Source organism: Schistocerca piceifrons, chromosome 8 (assembly GCF_021461385.2).
Source record: "Schistocerca piceifrons isolate TAMUIC-IGC-003096 chromosome 8, iqSchPice1.1, whole genome shotgun sequence".
NCBI classification, from domain to species: Eukaryota; Metazoa; Arthropoda; class Insecta; order Orthoptera; family Acrididae; genus Schistocerca; species Schistocerca piceifrons.
Genome location: NC_060145.1, coordinates 208,333,122 through 208,351,228, shown reverse-complemented (window position 1 = coordinate 208,351,228; position 18,107 = coordinate 208,333,122). Strand labels below are relative to the sequence as shown.

Sequence of the window (18,107 nt, the reverse complement as noted above, 5' to 3'; positions counted from 1 at the left end):
TTTCGTCTTTCTTCGTTTTTCTCTCAATCCATACTCATTACACTGTTCATTCTATTCAACAGATCCTGTAATCCTTCTTCTCTTTCACTGAAGATAGCAATATCATCAGCGAATATTACCATTGATATCCTTTCACTTTGCATTTTAATCCAAACGTCATACACCAGGTATAGATCAGATTTAAAATTCCTTTAATAACAGTTACTGTTTAAGTTAAACATCGACCAGTTCAGTCAGTGATAGCTTTTCTCGCCCATAAAGTTGTAAGTATAATGCTCCACTTTTTCTCGCCCATAAAGTTGTAAGTATAATGCTCCCCTAGCCAGGCGAATTTTGGATTCAGGCGGCACGTACCAACTGGCAAATACCTATAATTGTGCCTCAATAACACTATTTATTATCTTTTGGATTTCATAAAATCCACATTAAAGTTCAAATTTATGAAATCAAAAATGTAATACTCACACACTTTCACTCACTATTATGCAACCTTTTTTCGGCATAGTGCCGGGAAACTCGTGTTCGCCGCCAACCACAAAGTTTACGATCATGCAGTCGTAGCTTCTCTCATGAAGCTTACACACCGATCGCCTGCGGACGAATCCCTCTGCCTACAACGCTATTGATTTTGTCACTCGGTGCTGACGGCGAAGAAAACTTCGATTTCTTAGTGCCAGTGCATCTAGTTGCTGGCTCAGCAGTATACTCGCTCAACACTAAGTCCAAAAATATCTTTCCCAACTGGAATTCTAGAGGGTGTTGCCACATATTCCTACAGGGGGTAGTACTGGCCAAAATTAAAGGATAAGTTCCGATAATGACATATCTGGAAACAAATACCTGTTGAGATATGGGCCGTAGATGATCCGCAGGTCATATCCTACATTTTATTTACAGACGAATCAGGATTCAGAGGATATGGCGTAGTAAATTATTATAATACGCACGTATGGGTAAATGCGAATCCTCGAGCAGTCAAGGTAAGGCATCAGCATCGTTTCAGCATCAACGTATGGGCGGGAACTGTCGGTGAGAGACTCGCAGGGCAACACACATAACCAAACAGATCAACAGCTGCTGTAGATTGCCAATATCTGCATGCAGGTCAGGGAGACAACCACTGTGGTTTATACACCACGAGGCACCACCGTCTTTTCTACGGGTTGCGCGACGGTACCTCACCGCAACACTTCGTGGGCTATGGATCAGTAGTGCGGGTCCGGTAGCGCGACATCCACGTTCACCGAACCAGCGGACATTTAAGGGGGCTGATTTAGTCCCCAACTCTTCGACGACGCGCACATGTTGCAGGAGCGATTGACCAATGTGGCGCAATCCGAATGGAGCCAGGTGTACTTGAGTGAGTGCATAATTCATTGCGAGGAAGGGCTGAAAGATGTGTTAGGCTGCATGGTAGCTACATTCAGCAATGTCTGGCGTGTCTGCTTCTACATAGTAGACAGATGAGAATGACAGGATAGATTGGTCCATATCTTGAACGGTATATATCTCAGCAGGTCATGGTTTCCGGAGGAAACTCAGGCCACCGGTACCCGTCCTCAAAGGGACTGACACTTTTTATAACAACCTTAGCTATGACAATGGTACCGAGCATTACATGGTACCCAAAACAGACAACCATCCCACACTTGCATGATCTCTGGCAGATAGCAAAACCGCTACTGCTCTTACTACCTGATCAGATTATCGCAGACGTTTTTCCCCCTGGCTCTTTCCTTGGCACTCTTTTTCCTCTGGCCGTGAAACTGCTACCTTTCGGTTGGTTTTCCTCAGCTATCTCCTCGGTGCAGCCGTGTTAGTGGGTAATCCTGCCAAGACGCACAGACAACATCACGGCCCTACATCCCGTAAATTCCTCGATTAGTAACTAACAAATACGGAAGTGACAGTAGATCTTTTGAAATAGTCACGACGTGGTTGTGGGCGTGGAGGGACTCCACATTTTATTATGTACAGGGAAACAATACAGCAGACTGGGTCAGTCAGGACAGCTCGGTGACTTTGAACGTGGAGGTAGTCACTGGATGCTACCTGTCTATGAAGTCATTAGGGGCATTCCAATCCTTATGAACTCGTTAATGTTGTGATTGTGATGTGTAAACGCGGAGGGACAACCAGAGCTAGGCAGACACGGGCCGTTGATCATTGCGGAAGGTGGTTGTAAGAAATTGCATGAAATCAGCGGAAGGAACCACTCGGGATTCCAAAGGACTGCCAGTAGTCCAGCTAGTACAATGGCTGAGCGTATACGGTTGAAAGAAAGGAAACAATGTTCGAGCAGCTGTTAAAAAGCCACATTTTTATGTAGTGAGTGCTAAGTGACGCTTGAGACGATGTGAAGAGCGAAGCCAACGGACAGCGGGTGATTTTGGGTGATGACTCTCGCTATGCACTATGGAAATCCGATGGAAGATTTGGGTCTGGAAAATGCCTGGAGAACGTTACCTGCCGTCATGTATATTGCCAGTAGTGAAATACGGAATCGGTAGTGTTACGACATGGATATGTTTTTCTTTATTAAATTGTGGTCACCTTATAGCGCTAGGAAAAGTTCTAACTGCAGAAGGACATGAACAATTTGGAAACGATGATTATATCAGCATGACAACATACTCAGTGATTAAGCAGCATCTGTGAATCAATAGTTTACGGTCAGTAACATTTCTGAAATGGAAAGGACTGCCATTCCTCCACAGACATTCATAATATTCATTGCATGTGTCTTTAGCAGAGTTCAAGCCATATTCATGTCCACTGATACGTGTCCAGGTTATTGTGTTCGGATTGTATAACCGACAGCTGCCGCAGGATGCCACCGCAGTTGCAGATCACGTTGCCGAGCATGTCCCGTGTGATTGTTTCTTAGAACTCAGCAAACACGTTGGGATCCATGCACCTGTTCAGGATCAAGTCCGCGTACGCATTCACGTCACGTATGAGTACGGCTTAAACGAAGGGCGAATCATGTTATAAATCTTGCAGCAATACTTACGTTAAAAGGACTGCAATAACACAGGAAGAGAAGGCAGGTATTAGAATTGATTGCTATAAGAGAGGAAGGGCCTCCGGTGTGACTTATAGAAAATTTTCGATGCAGACCCTGAAGAGAGCTTTTTACACTATGAATGTAAAACCGTTGCTTCAGCTTTGCAGCATACCCGCAAAAATAAAAGTGGAGACAGCGTTGTGCCGCCTTGCTACCGGATGTAGTTCAAGAACATAAATAAACCTCTTTAGAGTAGAAAAGTCATTACTGGAGGAGAATTTTTACATTCCACAGTCGCAGCTGTCGTACAGTGATACACACACACGCGCGCACACACACACACACACACACACACACACACACACACACACACACACACACACAGTCACGTTAAAGGCTGCTGACATAGACGAGGACAAAATAATACGCATACTAGAAAATGGAAAACAAAATAAAGAAACTACCTACATGTAACTGAGGTTTCAGGGAGGTTTCCCTCAGCACAAGCGCAAATACCAAGGTCAGCAACCACCTTTTCACGCGAGACGTGATAAACAGTAGGCACTCAGAAAAGAAATAGGAAAACGACAATGAAGTAATAAAATGTGTCCCCACAGCATAACATAAGGCATCAAAGAGCAATAGGCTCTTCATGTGCTCGCCTCTGTCCATTCGGTGGAAGAGTAAGACGTCGAAGTTGCAATGAGAAATATCCTATATCACTGGTGACTAGTCTGGAACACAACATCTATTATCAAACCATCGCCTTCGGCGTAAGTATTCAAACCCAAAACAACCAGTACAGGACCTGGTGTTGTTGACAAGAAACATTGATTATATGCTGTAGACGGTCTGCACATGTTACATATAATTGCTGGTTATCACTATTTGCAAATGTACTGGTTGTATTGCGTTTCAATACTTACGATGAAGGTGGCGGTTTGATAATGGGCGTCTCGCCTCACGCGCTCGGATTCCTGGGTTCGATTCCCGGCGGGGTCAGGGATTTTCTCTGCCTCGTGATGACTGGGTGTTGTGTGCTGTCCTTAGGTTAGTTAGGTTTACGTAGTTCTAAGTTCTAGGGGACTGCTGACCATAGATGTTAAGTCCCATAGTGCTCAGAGCCATTTGAACCATTTGATAATGGACGTCGTGTCCGAAATTAGTCACCGCTAATAAAGGATATTTCGCATTGCAGCTTAGGTGGCTTCGCAAATAGTAGTTTCAATAAACACAGGGAATTCGACATACACACAGGTTTGTGATAAGGTATAACTCACTTGTGCTGTTTAACATAGTGCTAAACAAAGTCATTCGAGAAATGAAATGAAATGATAGTATGGCACTTATTGGCCGGGATATCCCCTTTGGGGTTCGGCCACTGTATTGCAAATCTTTTTAGTTGACGCCACTTCAGCGACTTGCTTGTCAATGAGGATGAACACACAACACCCAGTCCTCTGCCGGGAATCGAACCCGGGCCCCCTTGCGTCGTAGGCGGTAATGCTACCGCTGCACTATGGAGAAGGACGCCCAGCAATGAGAAAGTTAAGTCATGTGAATGGTAGAATGTTAATAACCATATTTGTAATATATCCATAAAACGATATTGTGACAAGCACCTGCAGCTCCCTAGTTACCTTTGTTCACTTCCTGTCGCACAGTACGTGATAGTTTTCAGGTATCTGAATATAAGTATGGAAGAGACATTAAACAGCAGATGCAAAAACTAGAAGGTTTCATCACGTAGCAACAGTTCAATAAAAGTTTTGCTGCATTATTTAAATCCATGTGGAAAATAAGCGAAATGCATACTGATAACTTAAATTCTGCGATACGTTACCGAGAACTTTTTTTACGATTTATTTTGGGGCAGCTCCGCCTCAAAGCCTATAATTACAAGCCAAACCTGTCACAAGTACATCACCGTCACGTTGGTTACAATCCATTAATAAGCTTCCATGTATTCAACACTAATATATTAACTGGACTGCATAAATCGGCGAAGACATCGTTTATTACAATTACGTTGCAAAATAAAATATATTAGTTTACGTTACACACCACTTGCCAAAACTACACTATAACTAAATGGTTTAAACTACTGGTAACAGTGTCTAGTATAATGATAAATATCTTAGGTAACATACTCACATAGACATCCTGAAATACCTCGATACGAGGTGCATTCAAGTTCTAAGGCCTCCGATTTTTTTTATCTGGACTGGAAAGAGATAGAAACATGCGCATTGTTTTAAAATGAGGCCGCGTTCATTGTCAATACGTCCCAGAAATGGCAGCACCGTACGGCAGATGGAATTTTACCGCCAGCGGCGAGAATGAGAACTGTTTTAAATACTTAAAATGGCGACGTTTTCCTTACTTGAACAGCGTGCAATCATTCGTTTTCTGAATTTGCGTGGTGTGAAAGCAATTGAAATTCATCGACAGTTGAAGGAGACATGTGGTGATGGAGTTATGGATGTGTCGAAAGTGCGTTCGTGGGTGCGACAGTTTAATGAAGGCAGAACATTGTGTGACAACAAACCGAAATAACCTCGGGCTCGCACAAGCCAGTCTCACGACATGATCGAGAAAGTGGAGAGAATTGCTTTGGGAGATCGCCGAATGACTGTTGAACAGATCGCCTCCAGAGTTGGCATTTCTGTGGGTTCTGTGCACACAACCCTGCATGACGACCTGAAAATGTGAAAAGGGTCATCCAGGTGGGTGCCACGAATGCTGACGGACGACCACATGGCTGCCCGTGTGGCATGTTGCCAAGCAATGTTGACGCGCAACGACAGCATGAATGGGACTTTCTTTTCGTCGGTTGTGACAATGGATGAGACGTGGATGCCATTTTTCAATCCAGAAACAAAGCGCCAGTCAGCTCAATGGAAGCACACAGATTCACCACCACCAAAAAAATTTCGTGTAACTGCCAGTGCTGAAATAATGATGGTGTCCATGTTCTGGCACAGTGAGGACGTAATCCTTACCCATTGCGTTCCAAAGGGCACTACAGTAACAGGTGCATCCTACGAAAATGTTTTGAAGAACAAATTCCTTCCTGCACTGCAACAAAAACGTCCAGGAAGGGCTGCGCGTGTGCTGTTTCACCAAGACAACGCACCCGCACATCGAGTTAACGTTACGCAACAGTTTCTTCGTGATAACAACTTTGAAGTGATTCCTCATGCTCCCTACTCACCTGACCTGGCTCCTGGTGACTTTTGGCTTTTTCCAACAATGAAAGACACTCTCCGTGGCCGCACATTCACCAGCCGTGCTGCTATTGCCTCAGCGATTTTCCAGTGGTCAAAACAGACTCCTAAAGAAGCCTTCGCCGCTGCCATGGAATCATGGCGTCAGCGTTGTGAAAAATGTGTACGTCTGCAGGGCGATTACGTCGAGAAGTAACGCCAGTTTCATCGATTTCGGGTGAGTAGTTAATTAGAAAAAAATTCGGAGGCCTTAGAACTTGAATGCACCTCGTACAGTAGGTGTTCGCCTGTCGTTTCGATCAGCTTCTCCTACAAATTTCACACCCATTCAGAACACCTGGTCATGACTGCTATGGAAGGAAAAAACCGATCACTTAAAACCGATACCATTATTTTAGTTGGTGTTGGTTATAACAGGTGTTTTCATTTTTTACTAATAAACGGGTAAAAACTGACATATCAATCTTCTACATCAGCAGTGCTAAAATTTTTGTTTTATATAAAAAAACTTTTCTTTTAAAACAAGTAGTGTTTATTCGTAAAATTTCCATTGCGTTGAAATATTGGTTTGTTATAGGAATTGGGAAAAGCAGTCAGTACTGCCTAAATAACAATGCCTAGAGTTAGAAACTAACAACGAATATATGACATAAGTGTCGGTACAACACTACAGAGACGATAACGTACTTTTGCCGTATGGTATGACCTTTCACATTAGAAGGTACGGGTGTTAAGACTTTCCTCCTCCTGGTATGCAGGGTAATCTCTCGCTGTCGTCTTCGGACATCAGTTGTACTGCACAGTGGCACCATCACTAGTTTGGAAATACCTTACGAATCGTAGTGGCAGTGAAATAGAATGTTCCACTTGCATTAAAAAATTAACAATGGTAGGAGGCACAACAACCTTGCAACTTCATAAAAGGAGAAAACATCTACAATGTTCCTCGGAAGAGAAGGGAAATTCGACTTATATACTTTTACTGACATGTTATAAGCTCGGGATAATAACTGCACCCTAAATTTGGTGGTTGCTTCAGGCTAAAATATTGATATTATTAAAAAATAGCGATCCAGGGTAGTCATCAACTTGTTGTCTTTCGCTCTCGCTATAACCATGCCTATCTCCTTAACGTTCGGAAACTATGCTGAAGACAATGAGAAAGATTTTTGCAGATCCTGATCGCTTAGTTATCCTTCATCAGTCTTTGAACAATGGAAAATCCAAGATGGAATGTAGCAATACAGTGAAAAGGATAGTTGCTACTCACCATACAGCGAAGATGCTGAGTCGCATGGTAATATAACGTGGCGAAAGTGATTCTGTGTGGTGATGTTTGGGATGTGTATCGTTGGTTAACACAAGAAAAACAGAATACCACGTCATTTTACGGAATCCTCTACCAAATAAGTAACATGTATCTTGTGTAATCCGTGGTGCATGCTGCCGTAGGTTCATCTTGATGTTACTGCATCGCCACACGGGAGTCATGAAATGGTAGAAATAAGCTCCAATAATTCGTGTTCACAAGGAGTTTTATTTCATACGCTACATGCGTAAAGTTGTCTTAACACTGTTCATGATTGACGTAAGACTAACTTCAGACTGACCTATGGTGGCGTACAAATCGCCTCTATCTGACATTGTTAGTCCGCAGCTCGTGGTCGTGCGGTAGCGTTCTCGCTCCCCGCGTCCGGGTTCCCGGGTTCGATTCCCGGTGGGGTCAGGGATTTTCTCTGCCTCGTGATGACTGGGTGTTGTGTGATGTCCTTAGGTCAGTTAGGTTTAAGTAGTTCTAAGTTCTAGGGGACTGATGATCATAGATGTTAAGTCCCATAGTGCTCAGAGCCATTTGTTTTTCTTTTTTTCGTTTTTTTTTGACATTGTTACAAAAAAGTTTTTAGATGTATACAATTAAAATTTTTACATACACCTTCCGAAATTGCATAGAAATTTACATGAATTAAAAGTGAATAATTTCGTACAAAGACAGGAAAGAATCTGTTTCTATTAAGACCATAAATTACATGTTTTATCATTGCAACAGTATATTTCGTTAATTTGCATATATCATTTTACTTACTTAAAGGATAATTACCCTATCGTTTTCAGGTGAAGAGAGGGATTAGTTTTATTGAATGAAATGCCTAGATTCAATTAATTAAATTTTGTAGGAATAAAATTTTACATCTATATATAGTCGTAATTACAATTCCTTTAATTAACACCAATTAAAACATGACTATGGTTAATTCTGACTGAAAAATTGTCATGTCATATTTTATCAGGGATACAATTTGTTTTTAGCTTGAATACATAAAATTAGCTGTCTTTCGATGACTAGAAATATAGAAACTTTAATCCTAATTACTCCATAATTACAATAGCAAAAATTATTCCTACCATGTGCCTGAAGTTTGTATACTGTAAAAATTGTGATGGTACATCAGCTTTTAATCCAGCGTGTCTCCTTCATCCTGCTTATTGGTGAGGCCCAACGTAAACACAATCAAAACAATATCTTAAATTAGTGCAAATTACCAATTTGCTGCAAAAGAAAATCTTCAGTGTATTCGAATCCAGATAACCAGAAAAGACAAAATCAAAGCAGTACTTTAAACTGGTGTAAATTAGTAATATTACACATATGCCATCTTTGGGAGAGTGGGGATACAGGATCCCGAACAGGGTTGTGGTATTACAGCAGATAGGCACAACAAAAAAACTGTCTGGATCCAACTGCAAGAGACTGTGGTCATGTGTGTGTGAGTTGCTTTTGCGTGAGTATGTGCGTATGTGTATGTTGTCTGTTTTGGCAAAGGCGTTGGTCGAAAGCTAACTTTCCGACAGTCTTTTTGTTGTGCCTTTCTGCGACTCAGCATCTTCGCTATATGGTGAGTAGCAACTGTTGTCATTTTCAGTGTATTGTCCATGAGAATTTTTCAATCTTTATTCGGAGTCTACATTTATTGTTGGAAGTAACAGCAAAAAAAAAAAACAATCGAAAACAGCTTATTTCAGAAACGGGTTATTTTGAGTGGTTTCAACAGTTCAGTTAAACTGGAGACGGAAAGAATCGTGTAATCTAAAACCAGTTGTTTCAATGATAACTGCCATCCCTACGAGCAACCGGCAAACAAGCACTCAGCCAGCCAGTATGATAGATGATGACTGGCACAGAACTAAGGAACGTGGAACCACGTACCAGTATCTGTCATCCAAGGTCAGTTCGACTGGGTACATATCTGGGTTTGCCAACATGAATAACGTAGAAGTAAATATCCTCGGAGTAGTGAAGCAAATTAAATCACTTAATAAAAGCGAGTCTTCTGGTCCAGACGGTATACCAATTAGGTTCCTTTCGGAGTATGCTGATGCATTAGCTCCATACTTAACAATCATGTACAACCGTTCGCTCGACGAAAGATCCGCACCCAAAGACTGGAAAGTTGCCTAGGTCACACCAATATTCAAGAAAGGTAGGATGAGTAATCCACTAAATTACAGGCCCATATCGTTAACGTCGATATGTAACAGGATTTTAGAACATATTTTGTGTTCGAACATTATGAATTACCTCGAAGGAAACCGTCTATTGACACACAGTCAACATGGGTCTAGAAAACATCGTTCCTGTGAAACACAACTAGCTCTTTATTCATATGAAGTGTTGAGTGCTATTGACTAGGAATTTCAGATCGATTCCGTATTTCTGGATTTCCAGAAGGTTTATGACACTGTACCACACAAGCGGCTCGTAGTGAAGTTGCGTGCTTATGGAATATCGTCTCAGTTATGTGACTGAATTTGTAATTACCTGTCAGAGAGGTTACAGTTCGTAGTAATTGACGAAAAGTCATCGAGTAAAACAGAAGTGATTCCTGGCGTTCCCCAAGGCAGTGTTATAGGCCCTTGGCTGTTCGTTATCCATATAAACGATTTGGGAGACAGTCTGAGCAGCCGTCTAAGGTTGCTTGCAGATGACGCTGTCGTTTATCGACTAATAAAGTCATCAGAAGATCAAAACAAACTGAAAAACGATTTAGAAAAAAATATCTGAATGGTGCGAAAAGTGGCAGTTGATCCTAAATAACGAAAAGTCTGAGGCCATCCAGATGAGTGCTAAAAGGAACTCGTTAAACTTCGGTTACACGATAAATCAGTCTAATCTAAAAGCCGTAAATTCAACTAAATACCTAGGTGTTACAATTACGAACACATTAAATTGGGAGGAACACATAGAAAATGTTGTGGGGAAGGCTAACCAAAGACTGCGTTTTATTGGCAGGACTCTTAAAAATGTAACAGATCTACTAAGGAAACTACCTACACTAAGCTTGTCCGTCCTCTTTTAGAATACTGTTGCGCGGTGTGGGATCCTTACCAGATGGTACTGACGGAGTACATCGAAAAAGTTCAAAGAAGGGCAGCACGTTTTGTATTATCGCGAAATATGGGGAGAGTGTCACAGAAATGATACAGGATTTGGGCTGGAAATCGTTAAAAAAGGCGTTTTCCGTTGCGACGGAATCTTCTCACGAAATTCCAGTCACCAATTGTGTCCTCCGAATGCGAAAATATTTCGTTGACACCGACCTACATAGGGAGGAACGATCACCACGATAAAATGAGGGAAATCAGAGCTCGTCCGGAAAGATATAGATGTTTATTCTTTGCGCGCTCTATACGAGTTTGGAATAATAGAGAATTGTGAAGGTGGTTCGATGAACCCTCTGGAAGGCACTTAAATGTGATTTGCAGAGTATCCATATAGATGTAGATGTAGAGATGTAGACAAAGACAGGAAAGCATCTGTTTCTATTAAGAGCATAAATTACATGTTTTACATCGCAATTTCGTTAATTTGCATATATCATTTTACTTAAAGGATAATCACCCTATCGTTTTCAGATGAGCAGAGGGATTTCTTTTATTGAATGAAAGGCTTAGTTTCAATCAATTAAATTTTGTAGGAGTAAAATGTTACATTTGTATATAGTCGTTATTAAAGATCCTTTAACTAACACCAATTAAAACGTGAGTATGCTTAATTCTGACTGAAAAATTATCATGTCATATATCTATCAGGGATACAATTTGTTTTTAGCTTGAATACATAACAGTAGCTGTCTTTCGATGACTAGAAATATAGAAACCTTAATCGTTAACTTCTCCATAATTACAATATCAAAATTATTTCTATCATGTGCCTGAAGTTTGTATAATGTAGAAATTGTGATGGTACATCAGCTTTTAATCCAACGTGTTTCCTTCATCCTGCATACGTATTGGTGAGGCCCGACGTAAACAATGTCATAAACAATAGCTTAAATTAGTGCAAATTACTAATTTTCTGTAAAAGAAAATCTTCTGTGTGTTCGAATCCACATACTTAGGTAACCAGAAAAGATAAAACCAAATCGGTAGTTTAAATTGGTGTAAGTTGCCGATATTACACATATGCCCTTCGGGAGAGTGGGGATGAGGCTGGAAAAGGATACAGGATTCCACACAGGGTTGTGGTATTACAGCAGATACGCACAACAAAAAAACTGTCTGGATCCAGCTGCCAGAGACTGTGGTCATGTGTGTGTGAGTTGCGTTTGCGCGAGTATGTGCGTGTTTTTGTCTGTTTTGGCAAAAGCGTTGGTCGAAAGCTAACTTTCCGACAGTCTTTTTATTGTGCCTTTATGCGACTCAGCAACTTCGCTATATGGAGAGTAGCAACTGTTGTCATTTCCAATGTATTGTTCATGAGAATTTTTCAATCTTTGTTCGGATCCTACGTTTAACGTTGGAAATAACAGCAATAAAAAACCGAAAACTGCTTATTTCAGAAGCGGGTTATTTTGAGTGGTTTTAATAGTTAGGTTAAACTGGACACAGAAAGAATCGTGTAATCTAAAACCAGTTGTTTCAATGATAACTACCATCCCTACGAGAAACTGGCACACAGGCAATCGGCCATCCACTATGATAAATGATGACTGGTACAGAACTGAAGCAACGTGTCATCCAAGCTCAGTTCGACTGGATTCGCATCTGGGTTAGAGCAGTTGTTCCTACCAGAGGGGTGCGTACTTAATTTCGCGCTCTGTTTACCCCTGAATAACCTTCAGATTTAATTATGTATTATTCCTACGGTACTGCGTAAGCACAATATGTAAAATTTTTCTATTTGCTACCCTGTCTGGTGTGGCAAGTTGAATGCCCAGCAGGGTACGGAGCAACCGTACGCTGGCAGATACCGGCGCGCTGGAGCGTTGCCACGGACGCGGGACACAGGCCGTCCGCCGTCCTTTGGCGCATCTGGTTGATGGGCGCCCGGCAAGTGTCGCGATAACAGCCCGGGCGCGGCACACAAAAGGCGCGCGCTGCCTCGCCGCGCGCCGCGCCTCTGCGTCCCGTCCCGTCGCTTCCCTCTCACTGTGCCGTGTCCCCGCTACTCGCCCACGCACGCACAATGTGGGACCCGGCGCCGCGCCGCCCGCTGCCTCTGCTTTCCTCTAATCTGCGGACTTTTCTTTTCACTCGTTTTATAATTCCATCCTCTATTGTTCATTATGCGGTTTTGTAGTTCTCGCAGTACTTGTTTTTGCAGACAAAATTATTGGATTTCAGGTCCGTCTGTCATGCTGACAACTGTATAAACCCAACACGATTCAGCACCTTTCTGCCATCGTCACTGGGTATAGAAAAATTAAGAACTGAATAAAGAACACCTACTGACGAACGTACATAGATGGCGGAACATGTTTGGGTTTATATAAATAACAGTTGTTGGCACGGCTTTCGGATCTGATATTGAATAATTCTATTCCATACGTTTTTAACAGCCACGATTGGCGCAATACATTTAAATGTACGAGGACGAGCCGTTTAATAAGGGTAATATTTTGGTAACATTTTACGAAGACTGTTACGTAAATGAGTTGTTCCACTTGTTAACGTAAAAATGAGTGCATAGAAACAGGTTTCAACTTTAAAGGTAAACATTGGCCAGCACTGAGGGCCCCTTACAAACTTAAAGATGTGTATGGACAGTTCGCTCATCCTGGGAATCGAGAATCTCGACGGTTTTTACCTGTTATCGGCACTGACATTGGCAAAATACAGGTCCCGGGAATTCCAATACTTTCGAGAATGTTTTAATTTTAAGTCCGAAGCCGAATAACAAAAGATAACAGAAATATTTTTTTGTGTGATATAATTACAAGTTAACAATTTTCTGATTTTTTCCTTTGCTTGTGCTGCGAAACCTTACTTCTTACAAACTTAATGATTCTAGGTCAACGGTAAGTATCGTATAGATTGTACTGAGTGAGTTTGCGAGTATCAAAATACGTGACATAAATAGTCATGTATTTTAATTGCGTTGACTTAAAAGCTTACATTTATTATAACGCCAAGAAACCGTAGACCTTAGTATGTGACATAAATTTCAATTCGATATACGTCTACCCTTTCCCGAGTAAAATTTGTCTTAACAGACGGACGGACAGACATACAGACAGTCGAATAACAAATGACGTAACACGTTTTTTTGTGTGATATAATTATAAATTAATAATTTTATGATTTTTTTCCCTTTACTTGCACTGTGATTCCTTGCATCTTCCAAATTTCTTGATTCTAGGTCAACAGAAAGTACTCTACAGGTTTTAACGAGTGAGTTTGCGAGTATCAAAATGTGTAGCATAAATAACCGTATCTTCAGATTGCACTGACTTAGAAGCTTAAATTATTTACACAGAAGAGTGATCGTAGGCCTTAGTATGTGACGTAAATTTCAACTTGATACGTCCACCCGTTTCTGAGGAAAAGGAACAGTCGGACAGATAGACAACAGACAGTAATCCTATTAAAGTTCCGTTTTCTACCGACTGAAGTACAGAACCCTAATAATTGATAATTTTATAAAAGAAATATGAAAACAAAATTATGTAGGATTATGGCTCCTGTGCCTAACTTCAAACGTATAATGAGATGTGGTACCTAGCTCAAGCTTTCATTCCATAAAAAATTAAAACTTGAAATTTCTATTCAGAGCACAGAGAGGGGTGAATAGAGGCAGCGGTGTTACTCATATTATTATTTTTATTTACTGGTTTTTGTGGTGAACTGGGACATGTCAAAACCTCTTTTGAATCTAGAAGACTGCGAAACAAAATTTATGTTGTTCAAAAAATATTTTATTCAACACAAAAATTAAAAATATTGGATGAATTGTTCTGTTTTCCAAATAAAAACTGTTATGTCTCTAATTACTTTATCGTAACATTAAACTGATGAACTGACTTTGTTTATTAATATGAGGGATATTCGGAAAGAATATCCGATCAGGCGCAAAATGGAAACCACAATCACAATCCGATGTAACTCTGGGCAGATGTGATGGGCAGTGTCTTTAGCATGGCCATCCATTGCGTCCCATCGCTTTCTTCAGATGTAGTGTGAACCGATATAAAGAAAGTGTTTAGTGTTGTTGTCGAGGAAGGTTAGGTTAGACTTAGCACTGCCTTCTTCTTTATTATATTGCTTGACACAAGAATGCCTAATCAGGATGGCGACCGAGATTAATGGGTAACGTTACAACTTGCTTTTGTGCTGGGAGAATGTCTGTTCCTGACCCATCTGTTTGCTGTTGGTTACACTCTGCTTGAGTGTTTCGGAAACGAATCCCACTCTCACTGTTCTGTTTCCACGGTCACAACTTTCTCAAAAATTCCTCGCAGAGGTTTAACGTTAGCATCGATTGCCGATTAAGGTGGTGGGTATTACCGTTACATGAGGACAACATTATGGCACAGACAACGAGCTTTAGACCAGCGTACACAATTGGCAGGAAGCACAGGCGACTGCCTTCTATGACGAGATTATTGGAAAGTTGTACAGCGCTGCAACGAACGTCCAAGTCGGATCGGCGACTGTGTGGAGAGATAGCTGGAAGGTGTAGCTAACTGTTGCAAATAAAATATTTTTTATTTTCACAGTGGTTTCCATTTCGCAACCGATCGGACCTTCGTTTCCGAATAGCGGTCGTACATTATGTCATTAAAACGTTTAACAATCATGTATTTTAATCTACAAGTAGTTCCATTGGAAGGGAAGAGGAGCTTTCGAACAACATCTCCTTGACTAAACAAAGAACTCCTCATCTATTAGAATAAACTTTTTTAACTGTTCTTGTCTTTTTTTCTTCAAAAATACATCAAAATAATCTTTGCTTCTTAATAAAAAATTTACAGCCATACATTTTAAATGATTGCTTGCTTTTCTCACGTTCTTCAATCATAATCTCCTGGATTGAGAACAGTGCCAGATAGATATTCATTACCGTCAAACTGGTCTCCTTCTGAAGAAACACGGATGATTACTGTTTCTGTTCACCTCACAAATTCCGAAAGCTCATCCGTAAAGCTTCAAGTAGCCGAAACACAAGTCAGATTAAAATATACTTTAAAACTGAATTTTTTGTTAATGAAACAGGATTGCAAATGTCCTTACAATTTACTTAACTGCGTGGTACACATGTCCACTGCAGTTTACATCGGTTAATAGTCACTTCTACGGCGTTTTTAATCATTCCTAAGGCTGCAAATACACGCAGGGCACAGCACCGATAGGAAGTATGCACTGGAGTGCGCTAGTGCATTTTCAGCCTTAGGAATGATTAGAAATGCCAAAGGAGCGTCATTAACAGCTGTCCCCTGCAGTGGAAGAATGCTCCACACCGTTAAGTGAAAACAACACTATTCAAATTGATACTTATAAGCAAAGTTAGTCTGTCCGAACAGGCCTTGGAAGGCCCAACGGTACCGACCGGTCTCCGTGTCATCCTCAGCCCACAGGCGTCACTGGATGCGAATATGAAGAGGCATATGGTCAGTACACCACTCTTCCGGCCGTATGTCAGTTTACGAGACCGGAGCCGCTACTTCTCAATCAAATAGCTCCTCAGTTTGCCTCACAAGGGTGAGTACATCCCGCTTGCCAACAGCGCTCGGCACACCGGATGCCCATCCAAGTTCTAGCCCAGCCCGACAGCGCTTAACTTCGGTGATCTGACGGGAACCGGTGTTACCACTGCGGCAAGGCCGTTGGCTATAAGTGAAGTTAGAAGTAAGCAAATTAAGCAGCATATCCGATGTTTGTCGTAGAGTGAACGTAACATCAACTGACAGTGTCGCCAACTTAGAAATTCTTAATTTCCATGTTATTTTGGTTCGCTACCAACGTAGAGAAACACAACTTCGAATGATATTCCCATTTGTCTTAGGACATTATAGGAAATTTTTGGAAATTTCGATTCTGTTCACAGCATTGTTTCTATTTACCCATTTTATGGTACATTTAAAATCAGCTGTCAGTCCTGGCACCGATGCTGATCAATTGCAATTCTGTGTGCATTTCGTAACAAGTTTTAACCATGTCACCCTTCTGTTCCTTGAGTGACTGATGTTATTTATGAGGCTATTCATACGGAGTGTTAAAAACGCCCCATGTTCTTGCAGGAAATACAATTTTTCAAAACTAGAATATACACTCACCAAGCAAAAAATTAATCACACTGCGAGAGATACAAGGCCGATACCGTCGATTACCTCCTCAAGCCTAGACAGTGGTGTCATTTCTGCTAGCAAGAGAATGCACAATCTTCTTCTGGTATGCCTTACTCAGTTGATAATTATTAGTTGATGATTAGATGCAGCAGAGTTACCAGATTACGAGGAAGTTGATTGGCTCCTTGATCTCGCTGTTCCAGATAGTCCCAGATATTTTCTATAAAATGAAGTTCGAGTGATTCAGCGGTCCAGTCTACATGCGACAGCGTGCCTGAGCATTAGTCAAACAGGAACGCATGTTTGCAACTCAGAAAACTGGATTTACCACAGCAACTCCAAAATGTTGAGTGATCACTGTGAAGAGCGCGGAGGTGCCTCGTACATCTGTGAGGCAGCATTGTCAACGCTGACAGAATTTCAGAGGGGCCTCATTGTGGGTTCCGTTTCGCCTGATGGTCGAATCATCACCCAGGCCGTCAGTGAAGGCATATTTTTCAATACGCATGAAAAATCTCTAGAGGCAAAATAATGAAGGTCATAAACGTTTTTCTTTCGTAGTTTGGTGTAATATTTCCGTTTTTTATTTTGTGAAATCTGATTCATAAAGAACCAAATTTTAATCAGTTTTTGAATTGGCCTTTTTAAATTTTACTCTTATTTATAAAATTGTAATATTTTTTTAAATTCCAGAATCTACTAAAAAGCAATTATATGAAAATAAAATGACATTGTAATTACTTTTTCACAATTGTGTCTGTTGATTCATCGTATGCAGTTTCAGTCGCAAGTGATATTCATGACTCTTTCTCTGCCACCTCATTCTGTTACATTTCCAGTTTTCTCGTCCATCAAAGTACCTCTCCTCCAGCAGTGAATTACAAAGATCCACCCTGGAAGTCTGTCATTGTCTTACTAAAGTAATGTACGCAGACTATTCTAGCAAGCCGCTAGAATGAGACTTTTAATAAATAAATCTATGCATAATTACTTTAACTATGTTATATATTTACAGGTGCAAATGAGAAATAATATAAAGTCGCAAAAAGCTCTTTGTCATAACAACTTCACACGTTTGATGGCCAAGAACGTGAACAACAATGGATTCATGAAAATAACGAAACATATCTCACAATAATTAGGAGAAAGGGACGAAATGAGTGCGGGAAAGAATAAAAACGTGCAACGAAACTTGATCACTGCTACGATCTGGGCCCTTTGAGAGCAACGAAAGCTACTGACTGCCGTGTCAGGCGCAAATTGGTTGAATTAAAGAATTCATGGGTGTAAGAAAACATCAGAGAACTAAAT

The 18,107-nt window shown here is 41.0% G+C and overlaps 1 pseudogene; it reads right to left on the bottom strand.

The window, feature by feature from the left end:
- Window positions 1-16,225: 16,225 nt before the first annotated feature.
- On the bottom strand, window positions 16,226-16,339 carry LOC124712678 (annotated as a pseudogene).
- Window positions 16,340-18,107: the final 1,768 nt, after the last annotated feature.